This window comes from Bactrocera latifrons, unplaced genomic scaffold, assembly GCF_001853355.1.
Source record: "Bactrocera latifrons isolate USDA-ARS-PBARC rearing strain unplaced genomic scaffold, ASM185335v1 scaffold_146, whole genome shotgun sequence".
In the NCBI taxonomy this organism is placed as follows: domain Eukaryota; kingdom Metazoa; phylum Arthropoda; class Insecta; order Diptera; family Tephritidae; genus Bactrocera; species Bactrocera latifrons.
The window spans coordinates 410,177-435,101 of NW_017534919.1; the positions used below are offsets into that span (position 1 = coordinate 410,177).

Here is a 24,925-nt window from a genome sequence, read left to right on the forward strand (position 1 = left end):
TTAATATATTTATTTACACATTTTTTTTATATATGTTTTTATTCTATAGTTGTTTTTGTTATATTTTTTTTATTACAATATTTAATTCTTTTATTATGTCACTTAAATTTTTGTTATATTCTATTCCCCTAGACATTGTGAACACCATTAACACTTCTAACGAGTAAAATATTGCAACCGTGTGCCAACAGCTGTTTGCTGATCACTAAAAACGGCGAATTTATCTTCAAAGATATGAAAAAAAAATTCAACGCAAGCAACTTCGCTGCTGCGCGTTTATTTTTACAATTTCCTAAAATGCATTTGTAAACTCGTTTCATTTGTTTCGCTTTCGTCTTGTAGACGCGTCGCTATAGTTGTTGCGGTGTTATTTGTGCAATTTTGTGTTAAAATTTCAGTTAGCATATTTATAAACGTTATTCTTTACGTTAATATCCGGTGCGTGATCAAAAATCTTCAAATTTCACTGCTCCAATTTAAAGTTTCAGTTATTAATAACAGCAAATTTGTGAAAATCAGGTAAAGTGCAAGCATCTCTTACCAATAGCAGAAAGAAAGTTAAAGCATTAAAAAAGCAAGAAAAGTTTTGTAGACGTAGAAAGAAAACGGACACGGCGCAACTGTGTAGAGTGAGTTGTGGTGAGCAAATCATGTTGGCCTATTAGTTATTCGCTGGCCGCGCTGCTTCTTTTGGCCCGGTTTGTATCTAAATCTTTAGATACCGATGCATTTGTGGCTTAAAATCTGTGCGCATATGTTGCAGCTTGTCAGCATAGATAAAATGGAGCATAAATGAAATTTGTTACAACATTTGCCAGTTCAACGTACGAGTAGTTGTATTAAATTTGTGTTGTATTGCATTTAGTGCAGTCAAAAGTGACAAATATTAAAATAAGCAAAGAAGCGTTGCAGCGTTGCAAATGTCAAGTGTAAAGAGGCAACAAAAAAGTGTCAGAAGCTACAGCCGTGTTTGTGGCAACAAAGTGGGCCCTATTTTGAATACCAACGAACTGCTGTTGTTATAACTTTTTCACTTACTTTGTTTATTGTTTGCTGTTGCTGCTGCTACCAACAATATTTAACCTGCGTTTTGGTTGAAGTTGGTCAGCGCCGTTGTGCATTCAAGCGTGCAACTGTGCACCGTCCAGCAGGCACCTACTGTGCGAGTCAGGCTTATAGATATAAAATACACAGTCCATATAGCACGCCAAGCAACAAAAACATTAATAGGCAGCCTGTAAACCTTGGCTTATGCAGCAGTTATGTACTTCTTTTCTTCCTTATCTCCCAGTGCATGACAAAAGCGTAGCGCAGGCGCAACAGGCGAAAGTTTCATGCCAATACAATTTGCTGGTGAATAGCGGTCCAACTATGTACATTTGTACGTGGTGCTTAGGTACTTACCATTAATAGCCAAGTTTTTTTTTCTGTGTTGCTGATTTAACCGCGCACAGGTGCTATTGGCATTCTGCGCAGTGCGTGTTGCTTTTGTGTTTGCCGTTTTATTGTTTATTTGTTCTTCATATTCGCGGCATTCAATTTGATATTCTTGTTTTTCCACAATATTTGCCGTTTTATGTGCGCGCTGGGTTGTGCTTGTGCGTGTTACTTAAAAAAAAAATTATAATACAATTCGGCTCAACGGAAATACTGTGTTTTTAATTTGAGTTAAAAGCTGTGCGTAGTAATAATGTGTATTTATTTGATTTAAATTCAGATAATTCCAGTGTTAACAAGTGAAAAATATTTAAAAAATAATAATAAATGAAAAAATATTTAAAATACAATGGTGATAATAATTATGTTTTAAACTTTGATAGTTGGAGTAAAAATGCAACTGCATATTTTTAAGGTAAGCTCACTGTACACTAACATTTTTATCCCTTTTTATTATATTAATAGAATTTACGCAATATTTTAAACTTTTTCTATATCGTGTTTTTGTATTTTATTAAAAATCTGGTTAAGAAGAGTCACATATGTGGTTCTTTTAGTCATTGGCTATCGCTTGGTGAAGCTCTGAATTGTAGCAAATTATGGACCTTAATAATCGAACAACGTTCTTTTGGAAATTTCAACTTATTTTTTGTAGTCGGTTTTTAAGATATTCTTGCATAAGGGGTCATATCTACTTGCAAGACAGAAAATAACCTTTTTCTGGGAATTTATTTTTGAAGTTGTAAATTTACACTTTTAATGTATGTACTTTTATAATCGGCGATTAATTTTAAATAATTTTTGGGTAGCTTAAATAATCTAAATAATTATAAAAAATGTATACCTCTGATCTTTACCTGATTAGTATCTAAAAAAAATATGTAAAAGTTTCATAACGATGGGTCCCGCTGCCTCGGAGAAATTTTCCTCTCGGACTCTGAAAACAACGTTTCCAGAAAAGCCTTTAAAGTTTTGAGAGTAAACTTCATTTGGTTAGTTTAAAAAAATATTTGCTAGATCACATTCATAAATGAGGTATTTTATTTGCATTTACTGAGAAAATTATATACTATTCCACAGTAATATATGTATGTATATCCGAAACTGTACATACATATCATTCATTCATTCACATATTATGTACATATGTATACATACTTACATTGCATAAGTGAAAAAAAAATCAATCATAATTCAGTATTGGGTATAACCCCTTAAATCTGATCGTCATTATTACCAAAATTGTTACCAGTTTCGGTAAATACAATATGCAGATATATACTACTAGGATCAAATTGAAAGCGAAATTTTTAATTTATACATCGCGTGATTTTCGAATCGGTAAATTTTCTAAGTTGGTATACATCTATGCTAAATTTCACATCAAAATATTCATTGGTAATTGAGATGCGTGTCGATTTGTGAGGCTCCAGAAGTGAATTCTTCGATTTTTACTACGTCTGAATTTATTGAACAAAAAAGTGCGATAATGCACCATCTCATGCCCCATTGGTTATTCGTGATCATTTCGCAACCACGCATACGCTAGATTTACATTAGTGTAATTTCTGGCTATTTAGCAAATTCACATGAGCACTCCGGGGACACCATTTTGACTTAATTTAGGATACAAAAGCTGAATCGAAGAAGGCTCTGATGGCCATCACGACGCCTATTTTTCCAAGTGCTATGATGATTAGAAAATCCATTGGCATAAGGAGATGAAGTGGACAAAATTCACCTTTCCATTTGATCACAGTAGTATATGTATGTATGTACATACATATGTATGTATGTAGGTAAAATAAAAATTACATTGAAGTTTGAAATCGAATGTGGTTAAACGTGTCATTTTAACTGAAGACGAAATTCTAGCCACTGGACGTTCCAACACACTTTGATTCCTCTATTAAGTTAATTTCAAATCTTACGAGAAGCCTTTCCAATTCTTTAATTTAGAATAAAACCAAAGAAATTGAATAAAATCAGCTTTCAGCTTTCAATGCAGCAGACAGTCCTCCTTGCATCCATTCCGATTTCACTTGATTACAAGTACACAACTAATTTGCTAACTAACCTAATGTGACACTAAATCTTACTGGAAGCCAACTTTCTGAAATTTCCTTTTCTACAAATACAACGGTAAACAAGTAATATATGGGTAAAATTGGCAGCTGCGAAACCAAACACATGGTCACTAATTTCCAATCAGAAAAACCAATGAAAGGCTAAACAACATCAGATTTGCTTTTAGGGGCAACAACAACAATCGGAATGGCCGTTGTCAGTGGTGGCTGTGCACCTGTGTGTTTGTTGTTTGTAAACCAAACGAACTGGACATGTAACTCTTCGGCTATGCAGCTAACTGGTTGTACATATGTATGTATTTTTGTACAAATTGAAATGATTAGAGCCAACATAAATTTTTACATACACACATACGCATATGGCATATGCACTCCAACTGTGGTTAGTTGGTTTCTCTTTTGCGTTGCATTTCGTGCAGTTTAACCGGATTCGCAAGTTGGGAGTTGACCATTTCATGCCATTATTCTAACAAAATTCCTGCAATAATCCGCTTCGAATAGTTTGCATTGGAAAAATGCATCTACATATGAATGTATATAAATATATAGGATAGTGTGTATGCGGTTATGTGCCACTGAAAACACAATTTCTACTGCAGTCACTTAAACTGTTAGATTACATGACACACTGACATGCATTCACGGCAACACGATTACTGGTCACCGATCAAGTGGAGATGTTCCGTTTGTAGCCGCACATTTGACGGTCACACTTTCAATGAAGATATAGTATGTATGTATATATATGTACATACATGTGTACGTACGTATATATGTATATATATACATATGTATATATTTACATATGCAGTGTAAAAGTGCAAAAATATATGGAATTTAAAATGTATAGGGTGCTTCATTTGGTACTAAGAATCTTTAACTTTACAGAGTTTATTGTTTATAACATTCGAAAAGCAGCTTTCTTCCCTTTATGTCGAATTTTTTGAGTTTTCTCGCATAATCTTATATACATATACATATATGTAGTTCAGTATATAGTTTTCCATGCCATGTCTTGATCAAATATCGAACCTCAGCAAGAACCAACATTTTGGGTACAACTAAACTTTTAAACGCCGCTGGTTTGGAATTTTTGATTTATTTTCGCCCATTGTTCATAGTAGGTACCGACAATATCTTTTAGAAGTTCTTAAAGAAAAAACACAGAAACTTAAATTTGAATGGGGAATGTTTTTTATCATTCGAAAGAACATTCCTTGGAATTTAATTTTTTATTATTGCCTTTTCCAAATGTTGGTCGCGGTTCCAATTTTTGGCACTCTGAATGTTTTGCTCCAAGGCCTGAATCGAAGCGGGATTGTCAGCATAGAGTTTAGGATTAGTCAATCCTATGCCCACCGGAAAAAATCTAACGGTGCGATATGACACGATATTGATGGCCAATCAATCGACCGCCCAAAAACGAGAAATGATCTGTGTTCGAAGTCCGAAGTGTCCGCTCAATAAATCTATTGATTGAGACAATATGTTTCAAGTAACGCCGTCTTGTTGAAACCAAATGTCACCGAGATCACAAGCTACAGGAATCAAATAGCTATCATGGTCGCCAATGACGGTTACTTTCTCACCGGCATAATTTTTGAAGAAATTTAGACCGATTATTCTATCATCCCACAAACCACACCAAACCGTTGCTTTTTTGTGGATGTAATGGCTGCTCTTGAATCTTATCAGGGATCTCAGCGCTGAACAAAATTTGGCTCGAAAACGTCGGATCTTTTCAAGAGCCCAAAAGTGAAGCGTTATCGATTGGAAGATCGAATTTGAGATCTCGGCGCGCCCAGTCGTTCTATACGTCAGTCTGATTTACTTTAAATTTATCTATTTTTAAAACTTAAGCTAAGCCCATAGTGAGTCGGAAAGCATGCCAAGTATAGTAAAAAAAAAATTCTATAGCTAAAATCTGCTAACTAACTACTTTACTTCTGCTGATTATGCCTTAGTACTTGTGGCTCTTATCAAATGTTCTAATCTGCAACAATTTCGCGTTCAAAAGAGCCTTCTTATCTAATCTATTAGGCATGATAAACCAAATTGATTGAACATTTCCGCGATATGTACTAGCTTCCTTACGAGTTTAGGCGTCTTTTAAAAAATAAAATTCTTTGCTCGGCTTCCTCACTTCATCTTTTTCAAACGCTCCTCTCTCGGAGATTTTAGCGCAGCTATGGGTAACAATCTATGTCAAAATTCGAGAAGATGACCTGTCAAATAAATGAGTTTCTTCTACAAAAACTTGATTTCGATTTTCAAAAGTTCTTCGAACTTAACAATTTTATAGGAGCTTGAAGCTTTGATTCGGACAATAATTCATACAAAATTCCTTGAAGACATCTCATAGAATAAATAGTTTCTCATGCAGGGATTTGATTTAGTTTGATTAGTTTGTATGGGAAATATACCTAAATAATCTAAATTAATTTGGGCGGAAAAAAATTTCTCAACGATATCTCAAAAACTGAAGAACAAGGGCTTGTTTGAAACCCCTAAAACCCTTTCACTTGAGAATAATGAAAAACTTAGAACAAAAAACAAATTAACCGCAACTAATATTCGCTTCATTAGCCAAAAATAAAATCTGGCAACACCTTGCAGATTTAAACATAAATTCTTTTATTTACAGTAAACTGCTATAACAGCCTGAAGCACCCCATAAACAATATATCGTATCTATATACATATAATATATATATACAATACATATATATATACATACATTCAGAAAATCGCATTCACGCGTTCACACACTTGACCAATTTATTTCGTGCCATTCGTAACATATCACTCTTCGGCCTCTATCCACACACCGTCTGCATCCTCTCGCCTCGCTTTATTATAATTTTTAATGGCTATGTAGTTTTTGTATTTGTTTTCAAGTTGTTTCGAAATTTTGCATTTGGTCAAAAATTTTGTTTGTAAATTATAAATCCTTACAGCTTGTCTTCTGCGTGCCCTAAAGTTTGTGTGTGCTTTTCCTTCAAGACATTTATTTGATTTTTTGCCTCCGATATTTGTTTGACTTTTGGATCAGCTGTTGAGTTCTTCCTCAATGTATTGTTTGCTTTAGTATAAAGTGTATTTTCGTTTTCGCATTTCCCTCAAAAATTCAATTCATTTGATTAGTGTTTTTTTAATTAATTTAAGTTCGTTCTCTGAATTTCATTATAAATCCTTCAATTTATGCACTTCATTGAATTTTTAATAATAATAACAATGGTACTTGTGTCTTATGTAAACTTAATCGATTTGGGTTCTGTGAGAACAACTGGATTTGTCTCTTCTGATAGAGTCAGTTTTAGATTACTCCGTATTTATGTTTTGTTTCCTTAACACCTTTGGTCAACGAAATATGCACTGTAATTCTATATAATATTTGGTCGAGCTTCTTTTATGATATTAGTCGTATGTGTCTTGTAGTTAACTAACAATTGTAGTTTCTACTTGTTTTAGTTTTCCTGACGAATAGATTTGTATTAGCTGCTTTTTCTTGTAAGAAGTTAATAAGAAAACTTGATATCGATTGCAGGGAGGCGACGTTGAGTTTTTGAACTATTGTTCTCCAAAATCGTATTTTCAACATTCTCGAATAGGTCGAATTTTTCTGTATCTAATTCATGAATAATGGGTTTGGTGAGAGCATTTAAATACCATAGCTTTTGAGTAGGTTGTGTAAAAACCTTTAAGTTTTCTTCTCCAAGATTTTTTTTCAATGTTCACTGAAACTTGGTAATAAATGTAGAAATTTTGTTTGACAATGTTTACTACGTATTTTGAGTTGTTACCATTGACCAACTAACAAAACTATTCGACTAATTACCATATATGATAACCATATTTTCCATATTTTCAAAACCGAATTGTTCTTGAAATAAGTTGATTAATTTATTTTATTATTTTTTTATCTGCCAATATTAATTGTTTTTTTTTTTATTGTAATATGATTTACCACTTTTCCATTTCACTTTAATTCTTTATGTTTGTCTCACTTTCGCCGTTTTTCATATTTACCTACCTGTTGCACCGTTATTTAGCCATTTGTTTTTATTTCTTATACCATCATTGCACATCCAGTTCAGTCATAAATCTCTTGGACACGAAATGTCAGACAAAACAGTTTTTTTTCTCAACACACATTTTTAATTCGCTGGCATTATTTAGTATTTTACTATTATTGATATTATTATTAGTGTTTTAATGCTTCCTTTACGACTAATTTATTTAATAAAAGCTTCGTGTTTGTTCATGGCTGCTACTGTAGCTCAGTCCTCGTGTTTGAGAAGTAAATATACGAATCCACGTATGCATGTAGGTTTATAAATTTATATACATACATACATCGATACATATGTACATRCTATGTGTAAGTGTTTGCTGGTAGCGTGATTTTTTCTTCTTATTTAATTTTCTTTTGATCTTCTATTAATTCAATTAGTTACGTGTGAATTATTATTTGACGCGACTGCATCTACTGGTCTGATGATTACAGCTCATGAGTTGTGTACTTACATATGTATGCATTTTTGTACATACTATCATGCCTGTCTCTCATATTTATCGCAGACAAATAGCTAATCGCATAACGGTGATAAAAGCACAAAGGAATTTTGTGCTTTAAAAAAATAGCTTTTTTCTACAACTCGTAGGTGGGTGGGGGAGTTGGTGTTGGAGGTGTATTTGCGGTTGCAACTCATTCAAAACATATTCTATAAAGAAAAACCACATGTAATAACAATGATTAGTTGTTGTGTATATATATATTTTTTTTTTGCTTTTGGAAATGCTTCAGAAAATCTGTGTTAATTGCAATTGGTAAATAAATAGCTAAGTATGTTCGCAAATATTTGTATGAACGAGCTTACACGCTTAGTCATCGCAACTGTAAATCCGTAATTATCTTGTTTTCTGCTCTGGTTTTCTTCTTCTAAGTTCGAAATTCCTCATCTGTCGCATGTTTTGTCATTCTGCGGAGCTTGTCATATGAAATATTTTTAGAATGACTGTTAATTAGTTTATAGCTTTCGATGTAAAACACAATCGGTTTTATTTTTTTTTTTTTAAGAAGAAGTAAATGCTTCTTGATCAAGAATTTTATTTTGCCAATTAGTTGTGTATAATAACCACTTAGCGCTCAGTCACAATGAATTTGTGATTTCTGAAGAAACTCTCAGTGTTAGAGTGCAACAAACTTTGATTTGAAACCTAAAAAGTTTCGGTGAAAGATTAAGTTCCCAAATATTTAATACTAAATAATAAATATATGAGTGCCATAAAGGCCCTTAGATCTATAATTAATTCTTTTATATACCGCTCCTAAAGTTTCCTTGCAAGTTTTAGAAACGGCAGGACAAAATTTGAAGTGAAGTACAAGAACCTTGGCGGGCTTATAGTCTACTGACAACTTGTTAAAGCTTTGCCATTAACCTTGATCTAGATTTCTTATTAAAAATTAGAAATTACACTGAGTGTACACTGGGATAACGAACAATTCGTAAAATAACTCATAACAGATTACCGTTGTGTTTAGGCATATAGTATACCTTTAGCAGACGATATTCGAACTCATAGGTGTTCTTACATCTCCACTCATAATACTTTTATTGTTTTAATATTGTCGAAAACTATATTATCGAAGGAAATATCTCAGCATACCGCTTACTCTTTTAATTATTGTTAGTTCCTACAATTTTGGATGTTTCATAGTGTCACCTATAATTGATTTTTAACTGACCATAGAGCTTTTCGATTATTTCTGGAAACAATACTGTTCGTTGGTTGGTCACTTCCACCCTCTTTTCGTTATTTTTTAATTAAGCAATAACTTCTTTAAGGTGCTTTGTTTTGGCAGATTACGCGTGAGACGTGTTCAGTATTATTTGGCATTTCATCATAGAAATAACTACGCTTGAACAACGTTTATAAATCATTAAACTTTATTACGAAAATTTACGATCGCGCACTTCGTTCAACTTATGGTCAACCTAACCGGCCTACTGAGCGTACTATACGTCGAAATTTTAGGTTAAAAGCGTAAAAAATCCGGGTTGTAAAAGAACTGAAACCGCTCAACCTTCCCGACGACATCGCTCTATGGGATCTTGAAAATTTCAAACGAGATCATACGTTTTCGAGCCAAATTTTGTTCAGCGATGGGCCTTCCATTTCTGGCTGAAGAGGTATGTAAAAAAGCAAAATTCAGGACGAGGAGCAATCTGAAGAGATTCAAGAGCTGTCATTTCATTCCGAAAAAACAACGGTTTGGTGTGGTTTGTGGGCCGGTGGGATCATCGGTTCATATTTCTTTAAAAATGATGCCGATGAGAACGTACCCGTCAATGGTGACCGTTATCGTGCCATAATAACCACTATTTGATGCCTGAAATTGAAATTCGTGAGCAGATAGTTTCACGTTCAATCCCGCTTCGATTAAGGTCTTGGAGCGAAACATCACGCGTGTCATTCGCCAGTTACCAGTCGAAATGCTCGAACGAGTCATCGAAAATTGAACTCATGGTATGAATCATCTGAGACGTAGCCGCGACCAACATTTGAAAGAGATAATCATCACAAATTAAATGCCAAAGAATATTCTTACGAATAATAACAAACATTTCCCATTAAATTTGAAGTTTCTGTGTTTTTTCTTTAAAAAAAAGTAGGGAACCTAGAATTGGATTACCCCTTATTATCTTATATTAAATCCAAAAAGACAACTTTGTTGCTACTTTTACATTTACGAGTACAAATTTAATGCACCAAAAAGTGCCGATTCAAACAAGAGTTTAATTTGATTTATACCAGTTGCTTGTTCGATTTCCGACTCTTCATGTCACACTTATATACTAATATACTTAATTATATACTTAATTATAACATATGTGTATCTGTATATTACAAAATCGCGAATGTCATGAATCATATATTTATATACATAAGTAATAATCTCATCGCAAGCAGTTCGGTTATATTCTAAAAATGAAAACAGTTACACATGCATACACACCTAGCTACCTACTCTGGAATACCTTATTGAATATTCATGTTAAATAGTATACTGAATGCAACGTGAATGCCGACTACGAACCCAAATGAAGCGCTGCGAAACGGTTCAACGTGGTTGTGTGCCCGACCAGCAGACCAACTGGCACTCTACTAATTGATTACATCACGATTGCTAAATAATTGTTGTATTTGTTGATGTTGTTTGCTTACACCAAGAAACTGTGAAAATCAAGCTTGCGTAGAATAGCTAACGGCATGCTTAGACTGAAAGTTATTAAAACTCGTCCCACAATTCCCCGTCTCCGGTGGTTGCTGAGGAATATCATTAGTCGCTTAGACATTCACGCCAACAGACTTTTCCACACTCACAAGCAATATGTGTGTTTTGCTGTTATTAAGTTTGGACTTCTTTGAGCTTAAGCTTAGTACGCGCTCGCGCCAGTTGCCAGTAACCTCTGAACAATAAAGACCAAATGGCAAGCAAGAATCACAACAAAATATAATCAACTAAAGTATTAAGCTTTTTGTATGCTGTTGTTCGACATGTGAACAATAATTATGCTAAGGTGGGTTAATAAGTTCGTGCGCTAATAGTTTTAAAACATTTACTTTACGTTTCTCGGATATTGCTTCTGTATACTCCGATTTCTCAATATTTTGAATAAATAATAATGGTTTTACGAGCTTTCAGCGCCAAGCCACTACATCTAGGATCTTAGTAATAATACCAATAGCGTCATACATGCCATGTACGACTCCATCCATAAGTCGGGTGCTGGAAAGATCTGTTAAGTAACTTTATTAAAACTGTGAGCAATTGAAAACACATTACAAGAGAAATCGCGTCTTTGCAGGTGATGATATATCGAATTCCAGAACTTTGTATATAACATAAATTTCCTGATAAGAAGTACTGTTAGAACAGTCAAGTCAATAAGTTAAAACTTTTGGTAAGTTTTTTTCTGCTTCTTTGGCACTACAGCTGAGGGTTGGTCTGGGCCGAGAACAGAAAGTGCAAACAGGTCGCCAGCCGTTACGAGTCGAAGAAGCATTTAGCTGGAGCATATCTTCCATGCGAGCGACAAGGTGTGTGTGCTCCCCTTTGCTTGAGGGAGTTTTTAGTTGGAACATATTCTTCTATACGAACGACATGGTCTAAACAGGCGATCGTTAAATTTGTATGGCTTAATTATATCCATGTCGCTTATACAGTTCTTAGTTCCATCTTCCTCGATACTCATTACTCACGCGGACGGCTTCAAAGAAATCGCGAAGAACAGTTCCCTCGAGTGCTTTCTAATCTCGGGTCGTCATCGTGCATGTTTTTGCACCGTATAGTTAGTAAGATGGGTATAATGAGCGATTTCTAGGGCGTAACTTTTGTTCGTCGCCAGAAGTATCTCCTTTTTAATTGCCTACCGATCCCAAAACAGCACCTATTGGCAAGAATTATTCTGCGCTAGATCTCTAGGCTTAGATTATCGGTGTAATTTATGTTAGTTCCGAGATATGCAAAGCCCTTAACTTTTTCAAGTTTATAGCTGCCAACAGTGACGTAGTTCTCAAGATGCGAGGAATCTTTGTATGTACCACAATACCAACCTCTTTTGCTTCTTTTTTCAGGCTTTGAAAAGGCTGCTCCGACAGCTCTGTTGTTAAGGTATATGATGTCAATATCAACTGCATACCCCAATAGCTTTGTACTTTGAGTGTAAACAGTGCCACTGCGGTCGCATTTTGTTGCGATCAACTCCTTCTTCCAAGTGTTAAAGAAATTAATGCAACTATTTGAACCCTGATTTAAGCGTTGCTGTGCCATTAAAACTACGCCTTGAGAACGTTTTCACCCCCACGTAACAACAAATTGCGCAGCAGAAAGGAAAAATTGAGTGCAGAAGTAAAAATGACGAAGTACGAGAGAAAATAAACGTTATTGGCAACATATATTGATATAATTAACGAAAATAAGCTAAAAAGTTAAATTTACAAAACACTTAAAGAATTAGCTGAAAATAGAGACCAACATTCGCTCGAACGAAGCTAATACGGTCTGCATAGAAATATATACCATAGTAGTACCATAGGAGAAACGACTAACAGCAAAACTTAAATACTTCTCAGTGGAAATGAAAACCGTGCAAATCACCTGCTATTCCAGTTTTACACACAATAACTCAAAAACAAAGTTGTTGTGTCACAGTGAACCGCGCTGACACGAGCGACAGACGTGCACAGATCTCTGCAGTACGGAGTGGAGCTTAAATAATTTAGTCAGCAGCGATTAAGTAAAAAAGCGCAAAATACAGCGAAGAACTTGAGCAGCAACTGCAAAGTAGAGTCTCTAACTCTTTGCCGCCGCACCGGTTACTCATGTCAGCTAGAGCCCAAACAATCAGCGAAGGCACTGAGCGAACTAATAGGATTAAAATATTACAAAATGCACAACGTGATGGAGAAACCGGTACGAACGAGTGGTTAAATGGGCGAAAAAATGTGTAGAACTATTAAAAAAATAATGTTTACTGCAAGTACTTAAGCAGCAACAATTACAGATATTTACAAAAAATTATATGTATAGTAAACAAGTGGCACAGCTATTAGTAAAAAAAAAAAAAAAAAAAATAACTGCTTTTAATTATTGGAAAATTAGTACATTTCAAGCTTACGCGCCAATTTTTTTTTTTCAAGAAAATCGGTTCGTGTAATGAATGTCATATTATTTTTTGCCTCACTGTAACATTTTTTACAGTTATGATAAGCAGATAATTAGCTTATTTTTTTGGGAGGCGTTTCGGTGACACGTGCCAATGGTTATTATTTTGGTATGACGTTGATTCGCAGCAACATTTGTTTCGAAATGTTGAGATATCTTTGCCATAAATATATTTCTTCGCTATTATAGATTAGGTGAAGGGCAACAAAATTTAAGAACTTCTAGAAAATATCTACCTTGGAATTTAAATAATATCTTCTGGATACCACATCAAAGTGATAATGTTTCAGTATGTTTTATTTATACTAGTTGCTTAGTAAATTTTTCTTTCTCACAGAGATGTAAGAATATGAAGATTGTCCGCTCACTGACTGTGAGATCACGCAAAAAAACCATTACATTTCATCTTATCGTTTTGGAGTTATTAGTTTTAAGCGGAATTCGTTTTTTTGTTTTTTTTTTTTTGGTTTAAAGTGGTAAGAAGAATTTCATGGGTCTTTAAAAACAACATTGATGTAATGATATGATTTATTTACGAATGTGAAAGCTTAGCAGGCGATGATTTCAAGCATACGCTGCGGTTTTTGCAGTTTTTTTTCCATGACCGAAAAATTAAAGAAATTACACAAAAATTACCAGATTTACCCCATTTTCCACTTCCACACACTCAAAAATTGGTACATTGCTGATAATTTAATGAAATCAGGAGATCAAAATGGAAACAAGCGCATATTTTGAAGGTTTCGAAGCTTAACACTACTGTCCGGGCATCGAAAAGTTGAAAGACTGTTACAATAATATCATTTCCCTAATGTCTATGGTTTATATGGGGGATTTTGTCAAGAATCAATTAAGTTTTTCATAAAAAACGTTTGTGTATTAGTAAATCATGACATCACATGAGTAAAATATTCTCTCTACTTTCTTATAACTTTTCCATATTACATTGGCACTGGAACTACTACTTAACAAGTATGAGGCAAGATTAGGGTCGTTATCCAGCATGAGCTCCCATTTTAAGAGTCTTGACATATGGTAGTCTGGAGCACGCATTTTTTCTTATACTCAGAATATCGGGCCTACTGCTGAGACGGAAAAGCATCCCCATTTGATCATGTTTGATATTTTTTATGCTATGTTTAGGATCAAAGACAGTATTTTTTGAGTATCTTACATCTATTAATTTCATAATTAAAAGGCGTTCCAAAGTAAAAAGGACTTAAAAAACAGAACAAATGTTTTTTGGGCAAAATATATTTGTTTTATTCAGAAAAGTCTCCTTCTGTTTCCATACAGCTTTTTGCACGGTCCAAAAGCATGTCGAACGAGTGTTTTAGCTCGTTGGCCTGTACGGCAGCCAGTACGCCGGTGCAAGCCTTTTGAATGGCTTCTACGCCTGCACAACGCTTTCCTTTCATGGAAACGTGCCATATCAGGTGAATACGAGAAGTGGTTAATGGTTAAAATGTGATTTTCGGTCAAATAATCGTCTTTCGAATGTTGGATTCTGAGTAATTTTCGGTCGTCAGTCAATTTGTGCGGAACAAACCGCGCATACACCTTTCGTAAACCCAAATGTTCGGTCAAAATGCGATAAATCGATGTTTTGGAGATGTTCAATTTCATTTCCATAAATTTCAATGACGATTTCGGCTGGTTTTTGATGAATTCACGCACGTTGTCCTTTTGTAGGATACTTTCGCATTTGACAAGGTTTCTTCATGAAATTTGTTATGGTTTACTGTCTATAGCAACAGTGCAACCTTAGAAGAAATTGTTCAGGTCGTACAAATATAGTATATACATAGCTGTCATATAAACTGAATGGAGGAAATCGTTTCTTTAGTGGAAATCGTTTTCATTTGACCTTAGCACATATTATTTTTCGAGGTATTGCAATAATATCTGAAAAAATTGTTCAGATCGGACAACAGCTACAAAATTTATTTCTTGTATAGAAACTCTTTTATTTGTGAAGGATATTCTGGCTTCTGTGCAACAGAAGTTAAGATTTTTCTTGTTATAATATTCCTTTATATAGCTGTGCTGGGCACACATATACATATATATGTATGTGCATATGTATATTTATTTGTGAGGAGTAACCAGAATAGTTCTCACCACAGATAATTTTTACTCTCACAGAGCAAATTGAATTGAATCGGGTTTGGTTCGTTCCGTTGCACGATAAATGAAAAGATATGAAACATTTGTTTTCGTTCTATGCTGCTGGCTACATCGGTGTTTCACTTCAGTCACTGGAAACGAATGCAAAAAGAACGTTTGCAACCATTACTGTGTATATATGTATGCATGTATAATATGTAGATATGTGTATAGAAGTACTATTGTACTGCGCCGTACTTTTAAGCAATTATTTTTAAAAATAGCGCCTTCATTTAGTATTTGATTTCTCCACCGCGTTCTAAATTTTAAATTCTGAAAAGTAAATAAAAAAGGCTGCGATTACGATGATTTAAAATGCATTAGTGAAGTGTTAGTGGATATACTAAAAGTTAAAAATATGACTGTAAAATTCATTATAAATGGGAGAAACACGTATTTGAAACAGTTAAATTTTTGAACTTTAAATGCAAATTTCTCAAAAACCATAAGTTAGCGGCAACTATATACATATTATATATATATATATATATATATTCTTAAATTGGAGGATCTCCTCCATCCATGCATACCCATTTTAACCAAGAAATTATAGGATGCTATTCTAAAATTCACCCAATAAAAATCTAATTTTGACATTTTATTGACAAATAACTGCACTGTTAAATTGTAAAAATAAAAATGTTTTATTTCATTTTATTATCTACTAGGTAGAACTAACGTATTAATATTTAAAAAATATAGTTTTCGCATAAAATTACATAACACATAGCATTAACACCGTTTGACTCCTGCCGAACAATCAGTTGTCATAATTGAACACACCATTCACCTTAACGACCAATATGTTATCGATATTAGCGGCACTTAAAGGATTTTGTTTATCAGCGAAAATATATTGGAAGGCTGCAGACAAACGTTCGGTACTGACTTCGGAACATGGTATCGCCAATATTAGATATGCCATATCCATTAACGTATTATGTTGATAAAACCAAAAATCAATTATATTCGCGTCCAATGGCAATCTAGGCTGTCGCTCATATAGTGTAATTTCGGCATCTAAATACGAAACAGGGGCCGATGAAGGTTCGGTATCTAAATTTTGTAAAAATTCAACAAATGATTTTGCATTATGGCTTGACAACGGTCGTTCCTCTGCGGTGCTTGGCATTTCGGTCATTACACTGTCGTTCGTTTCCGAAATAGTCGTATCACCTTTCAGTGTGCTTACGCGATTATATAGTGTGGTTATATATTGTTTAGCACGCGATTTCTGCGTCGCATCGAGACAGACGCGTATGCGTGGATCCAAAAACACGGCCGTATTGAATATTTCCATCTCTAATAATTTAGTTTTTTGCATATTCAAAGCATCAATAAGTGATTTCGCCATTTTATTATTGTGTAAATTTTCCAATTCAAATACTATGTTCATAATAACTGTATATAGTTCACTATAGCATAATTGCTCCTTTTGTAATTTCTTCGTTGCGTTATAAAGTGGTTTTAGAACTGCCAACAATTCCTTAACAAAACTCCATTCGTCAGTATTTAGATATAAAGTAGCATTAGTTGGTAACATATCGGGTAATTTTTCCAGAAACTCATACATAGTAGTACAATCGTTTCGTTTATTTTCATAACTGGCAGGTCCAAAAATTTGGCTGACATCTGGTGTGCCCAGCTCTTTCATTAGTGTGCCACATTTATCTAGATTTTTCTCAATCTCTGGGTTTTGTAAAATGGCATCAACACAAAGTTGTATCGTTTGCGTGCCACTCAATACACTGGTTATATTGTATGAGGTCAAATCTGTTTCCTCCAGCCATTCTTCGAAACTGCTATCAAATCCACTTTCCTTTTTTATCGTTTTATGATTAAATGTCTCGTCCCCACCTAAAACATTATGCAAATCCTCATTTAACTCTTTAACCGCATCTAATATGGTGTTATCGTTGCTTGTTATCGCTAAGATCTCTTGTATGTTAATCGAATATTCATTTAAAACTTCCATTATCAGCGTTTTCACATATTCACTTGTATATCCCCTCTGTAGCTCCTTTATGGCCAACGATTTGATTTGTATGCTTCTCTCTTTAATGTATTGCACATTAATGCCGAGCAGCGTAATATCTTCTTTAGTTGCCATATCGATTTTCAAAGAAAATAAACTTCCACTTAAATCATCTCGTATTTCTGCTCGCAATTTGTGCGCATAACTGCTTATCATTTCCAGTACACTGTTTCGATTCACACTCATGTTCAGCGTAGCGAAAGCCGGTTCTGCCAACACTTTGAAGGCACGATCCTCTAGCATGCCTAGCGGTCGTTCGCATTTTGTAAAAAACTCCACTATCGCCAGTTCAATTTTCGACTTCTTGCGTGAACACTTTTGCCGCATTTCGTGGCGTGTCTCCGCACTTTTTGTTATGTTCCCGTTACATTTACTTGCGTTCTTCTGTTCTATATACGAGTTGTATATGACTGGATGCATCAGGCGCAAATGTCGTTGTATATTAGCGGCATGCCCACTTAACACCCTTTTTTTACATGCACCATAATTGCAAATAACTTGATTGAGTTCGTTTTTTCCTAACATCTGTCGCAAAAGTTCATTTTTTGGACGAGGCATGTTATTTTATTTATTTTACTTAAATCACTTACGAAAGACGTTTCGTTCTCAAAAGCCAAATGAACACTACAAGCAAATTAAATTATTTGCATTTCTTTGTGTTCAAATTCCATACGTTTCCGAGCGAAAACGCATGTGAAAAGAAACAGAAAATGTTTTGTTTGTGTGTGTTATTTCGTACATTAAAGCATCAGAGAACGTAAAGCAATGAGAAGGTGCACATTTTTATTGCTTTACGCTCTTTTGTGGTATTCTGTTCTTTTAGGAACAGTAGGTATTTATTTAAAATTGTATGTATATATGTATGTATATCTCTCACTTCTCGATTATCGCAAACAGTTATGAGGGCATTTGTTCGTAAAAAGAACGGTTTGAAATCCTCCCTCTCTCTGTTTTCGAAATGAAACAGCAAAAGTTCTTCTAGTCTCAATAAACATTTTTTTACTGTTTGACACGACTACGATTTTAAAGATCTTTCGTACATACAATTCCATCTACAATTCTATCTAAACTTCACTCGTGGCCACGCAAAGCTTACCACTCAAAATTTTCGAGTTTTGTGCATATTTCACAACACTTTATGACGGTACTTTTTGTGCGGTATAGGAATTTTTTAATTATAAATAAGTTAATGACATATTTTTTGTTATCAAAAATATTGAAGATTAAAAACAAAACACATTCAGCTATAGAAATAATAATTTGTTAGTGAGCTTTACAAAATGACCTCGAAATGTAAGAGACTGACATGCGACGAAATTTTGCGAAATTAATGTTATATTTTTTTATTGAAACACGAAGTTTAGTCGATGTATTACTTTAAAAACAATAAATTCGTCCGCTTTTGTAAAAGCTCAGAGAAGCTAGTTTGTGTTTTATTCATTAAACTTAATAAATTAAAAACTGTAATTATATCTAGATAATATAAATTAGCTTACTTATGCTTACTAAAAACATAATAAACGAAGCTTTTGTGAAAGAAAATGACCAATTCCATGCCAAAAACCACTGTTCAAAGTGGTTACCGTCCAACTGTTGTAATGGTTTGGTGGGGAGTCTCCTGTAAAGGCATTAAATTTTCACTGTCTGTCCGTCTGTGCAAGCTGCAACTTGAGTAAAAAATGTGATATCTTGGCGGCTGCTGATAAGTTTGAAAAACTGGGCGGGGCCAGGTCCTCTGATATTTGTTTAATGTACATACAGTAAAGTTACGAAAACCAAATCCTTAAGCACCCTTACCGAGACTGTAAAAACATATCTCGGGACTCGCCTGACCGATTTAAAACAAATTCTTCCCACTTTCATATGTAAAAGTGTGAAATTGGCGAAATCGGACTGCAACCACGGATATAACGTCTCTCAAATAACACAATTTTAAATTTCAGTCCAAACTTTCACTTTCAAGCACACAAATTAAGAAGCGCTTAATGTAATGGGATAAAACTTTGCAATACTATCCACCTAGTGATCCAAAACCAACAAAAATTATTTAAGCGCTTAGGTACCGAATATTTGGAAGCCCAGTATATAATTGAAATTCAGATATACTCTTTTTCTGACAACATGTGAGTTATCCCATATAATAAACATTTAACATCCGGGTGACTTTACTTCATATGATTGGTGATTTACGTAAGAGAACATTTTATTAGTATGTGGCATCTTAATAGTTTATTGCATCTGCGTTTTTCTCTTCCTTACTTGTTTTCGATATTTTTCCCAAAAATACTTTTATTTCCACTTTCAATATGGCACAATTGCCAACTAAGCGGCACTATAAACTTTATGCCGACTCTGCAGGCATTGCTGACAAAGTGGTTAGACAGTTTTATGCGCTGCGGGGGTGAAATTAGATATTAAGTTGGTCAAAGAGTTTGCACCCAACTTGTTTACTTTCTGTCAGGTTTTTAGTAAGTTGAACAATTTTAAAGATGCTATAAAGTTTGTAAAACTTTTGCCTTCGATGTGAATGTGTTTAATAATCTTATTGAGTTAAATGAACAGTAGGTGTAGGTTTGGCAAATGGCAAATGAAATTTTAAGTTAAGTTTTAAAAAGAGCAGAAAAACATGTGGCGATGAAATATCGTGCATTTTAGTCAAGGGTTATAAGAGGAAAGCATGCGAGTTATAACCACTTGAAAGTCAGAAAAAAAAAAATTTTTTTTATGTATATATTATTGTTTGGAAAATAATCTAAATTTACAGAATTTAATGTACTTTAATAATTGATCGCATAAGCGATTTATTCTGAAAAAAATTGGATGCCGTTGAGTCCGTAGCTCTCTACGAAAAAAAGTAAAATTATATCAATAAAAAATCGAAATTGTTATCAAGAATCTCATTACTTGACAAAAATTACATTTCGAGGTTCTCTACTTATAAAAAAAAAAAAAAAAAACAGCACAGAAACATCAAATTTAATATGGATGTTTTTATCATTCGAAAGAACATTCTTTGACATTTATTTTTTGAAGATTATCACTTTCAAATGTTGGCCACGTCTATGATGGTCCTTCTTGAATCTTTTCAATACCCCAAAAGCGAAGCAATGTCGTTTGGGAAGGTCGAGCTTCTTAATTTCTTGCATGAACTGTATTTTGTGCGTTTTCATTTAAATATATCGACGTATAATGCGCCAAGTTGTTCCATATGTCCAAATGTCTGTTCGAGCTGTTCGGGCGTAAGCCTTTCCAAGTTGAAATGCCAAACAATACTGAACAAAAATAACACCACAGCTTGAGAAGAAAAAAAGACTATTGAAACAAGTACCTTCACTGGGATCACACATGATATTAACATTCGATACATTAGCAAAATAGTCCATTTTTGAAGTTCGCAAGTAGTTATTACACCTTAGGCTTATAAGAACTTGTTATGAGCAATAAATTTGAGATTTATGTTTCATTTCAATGGATTCAAAACGTTTGTTGTCGGTTTTGGTCAAAAGTAGATGATTTATCTCAATAATGTCATATTTTAACCACTTTCATTTGTATGGGGCAAGTTATTTCCGAAATCATTAGTTACACGTATCAATTTTATTTAACTGCAGTTACTAACATCTGTCAATTTGAAAACATAAAACAAACACAAACATTTAAAATGACATCAGTTCAATGTTTGTAAACAACTCAGTCATTAGCAAATTTTAGCCAAAGGCAAAAGCTTTTAATTTAAATTTAAATTTTTATTAGAAAATATTTTTGTGTACCTATAAACCGGTTTGTATTCAAAGGTGCGTTAAAATGAAGCTAATCCCCTACTGTGGCGTTTTGTACTCGCAGCTCCCATTCAGTCAGAATAAAAAGATAAAATGAAAAAATATTTAACATCATGACTTTGTTTGCAAGACCCACGAGCAAAGCTTTAGAATTTATTAGCGTGGCACTTGCTATCTCTGCGAGCGTGTCGCTTCACCGGCGGTAGGTAAGTTTTGTATTGAAAGTGGTGAACTGGAGTGTACAGAATAAATTATTAAATAAACAAAATAAAATATGGTAGACGCTGAGGCAACTAAATACAATGGAAATGGATCCAACAAATGCAACTGTAATAAGGACACTAAACAATTTAATGGATGTGGTTGAATATTAAATAGAAAAGGGTGGTCTAAATGTATGATTCAAAGGTGTTTTTAAGATATTTTTAATATGTAACATCATTTGGCGACCTTTAATGCTATGGGATGGAGTAAACGAGATCTTCGGTAATCTGATGATTATTTTAGATTACCGCATGTAACTTATCACCGCTTATCCGTAAAAAGATTTGAAATCTATCGAGATGATTGACACTCTGTAGATATAAATGTTAGGCGTATATGTATATTTATATTGGTATAATCCCACGGTAGTTGGCGAATCGCTTTTTGTGGGTTGGGCGAAGCAAACTTAAATTTCAGTGGGAATGCTTTCGTTCAGAAGGGTAATTGGCATTGGAACTTCTTCATTGTCGGGTAAGTGAACGTCTACTCCATCATCGTCGATTGGGAAATCGGATTCATATTTTTATTGCTTTGATCATAAGCAAGTAGCATGGTCTGGTCTTGAAAACTTCGTTTAGTCGCCGCATCTTTTCGTAGAATTTTCGATATTACTTCTGTTGGTCAGCTTGGCAAACTTTTTGTACTCACGYATTTTGGCCTTTCTCTTTTTTTGTCAGCAAGTGAGTCTCATTTCCCTCTTCAGCTTTCGGTATCTATCCTATCCCGCACGTGTTGTTGTTGATTGTACCGTTGCGAGGTAGACAGTCTGTTTTCTAGACAAACAAAGTACTGTATGATCTGCTCCACAACATTATCCAGCGACTAAGGTAGCTTGGTCATGTTCTGTGGATGGATGATGACGTTTCAGCGAAAAAAGGTTTCGATCGTAAATCACGTAGAGATATACTATATCTTCGATGGAGCAAACAAGTAGAAGAAGCAGTGACGAAACTTGTTGTAGGTGGCCATTGGCCTACGAACCTGCCATAAAATATACATGTTTCTAACGTGAGTCGCTTTCTTCAAGACAAACGCCCGCTGTAGTCGTCCCTATCATGTGACCTAACACTACGAACGACTTCACTCGCAGAAGGATTGTGTGTTATGTGGATTGTTTTAGCTTGAATACGCAACTTCGACCTTACTGAATTGGAAGGCTCTGCTAGTAGGTAGCTGAGGCAGGCACCGCTCTCAGGATCTCCTCCTAATCGCGACAAGATAACAATCCTCGAGCATATATTAATATATGTTCTCAATATTGAATTTTCAGAACACCACTTATATGCCATAATATATATGTAATCTGTCGTTACACTGGTCTGCCTAAGCGACTTAATGCGCTTGCTGGAAACACAATACAGTTAGAGACTTTATGTGCTCCTTTTATTGTCCAGCAACTGTTTAACTGACTGACATTTGACTGTTGCTTTAGCCGCTAATTAAATAATAGGTTTCTATACCTATACACATATATATAAATATCTATATTTATACCTATACGTATTTATATACAAAGAAGTATGCTGGCATATGACTTAATAGCTCACATGTCAATTTTAGCTTGACAAATTAAATATCGCTATGAAATTAATTAGAGAAATATGGGAAGCAAGTGAAATAGCAAAAATAAAATAATAATGAGCCTATAAAAAATATACATATATACAAACTTTTCGACCAAATTAGTGTTCAACAGTATGGCGAAATTTTATCTCCGTGCAGAAGTCAATGCGAAAAAGGTAAAAAAGCAATTGCCAAGTCAATTCAATGAATGTAAATATTGTCAATATCAATTGACACCCGTTAGGCGGACAGAAAAATAACAATAAAAAATACAACAACAACAACAACATAAAGAAAAGAAAAAAGTATGAAATTAACACGAGCGTGTGGAGCAAAATATAAAAAATGCCAATAAATAGATACCGATAGAAATTGAAAGGCAAAAAGCGAGTCAAGGTAAACCTTGCTAAAAACAACAACTAAAATACTGAATACAATGCAAAAAACAGCAATGATAGCAATTTCCGTTTGAGGTGAGCAGGAGGCGCGGTAAACAACAAGTAGAGTTCAGAACAGACGCGGCGCTGATCGGGAGGAGTGATTGCAATGCAGTCAGCCTTTGGAGCTCGCTCGACTTTGTTAAGCGGTGTGTGATTTTGGCTCAGATATGTGTGCTTGTATGTAAAAATCATTGCACTGCGGAGAGTTTTTGCAAGTAAATGTAGACTTTGACATTTTTATTTACTTAATTTACACGCGCATGCGCTTCGTGTACCCGAATTTTTGCATGTGATTTTAATTTTTATGCATTCAATGTTGATATTTTATATCGTTAAATATGCAAATTAACGTTATGCAAATTAATTGCCAAATCAAGCGTTGAACTCAGTTATTAACAACAAAAAAACGCGAAACTTTTCCACGCTTTTAAGAGGCGATGCACTTGAGTGGGAATTCATAAATAATGCTCTGCTACCTTTTCATACTCATTTCGACCGACTAAAGGAAATGGGTTTTTGTCACAATACCAACGTGTTACTTATAAGTTGACGCGATCTCCTTCAATATTTGACTAACATCATAAATGTGTGTCTTATTCTTTATTGGCGTAGACACCGTTTACGCAGTTATACCTGAGTCCGGGAAGAGAAAAGAGGAAATATGAATAACGAGCTTGGAGACTTGGTGAATTCTAAACTCTTCCTCAAAAGACGAGCACAAATGTATTCCAGTTATCAGTGATGATTCGAGTGACTGCTAGGTTAATAATATTACTAAAAAGGGACATTGTAAACAATTTTCCGTAGTAGAGAACGTATGATGCCTTAGAGTTATCATATGGTTGTTGTAATAGCCCGAAAAAGTTACAAAAAGACGAATGCATAAGAAATACTGAAGTTTCAGAAAACGTGGAAGTATCAGAAAACGTAATCGGAGAGAGTTATGAATCACTGTTGTACTGAGTGCTCATCTTAGAAGACGACGTTTTACCATCTGGTGAACAGACTGTCGGTGAAATAATTCGAAAAATGTTGGTATTACACTAATAATGAGTAGAGAGAATTTGAACTCTAAGAAGACTGGAGCTCTTGTCGTAAATTTAGGTATGCCATTGTTGTATTGAGAGATTTCCTTTGGTCATTGAAATAGTTCGGATAGTATTAGAAATATATATGCACAAGACTAAGAGAAAAAACCTTTTTAGACAATAGAACTTAATATAGTGATTAAAATAATATTTCGTTAAACAAATCATTACTAATATTTAATTATGAAAAAATAAAAAATAGTAATAATTAATTTAATAGTAAAAAAATTATAAAAAGGAAGATAATTGAATTGTAATTAAGTACTATTCTTGCCCGGTTAAACATTTTTTGTTTCGATCATTGCAATATTAATAATAAAATAAGTGCAATTT

General features: G+C 34.3%; 1 protein-coding gene across 4 annotated transcripts in view; it reads left to right on the plus strand.

Annotated features, from left to right (window-relative positions):
- The first annotated feature begins 284 nt into the window (after positions 1–284).
- Positions 285–24,925, plus strand: part of LOC108965708 (protein phosphatase 1 regulatory subunit 16A) — a 98,016-nt gene continuing 73,375 nt past the window's right edge. For 2 of the 4 annotated variants that reach the window (XM_018928290.1, XM_018928297.1), the window contains exon 1: positions 1,771–1,852. The gene's annotated coding sequence lies outside the window, so the exon portion shown is untranslated. Of the gene's footprint in view, positions 520–1,770; positions 1,853–24,925 lie in introns of those variants that run through there. The other 2 variants (XM_018928294.1, XM_018928298.1) reach the window with 2 other exon arrangements.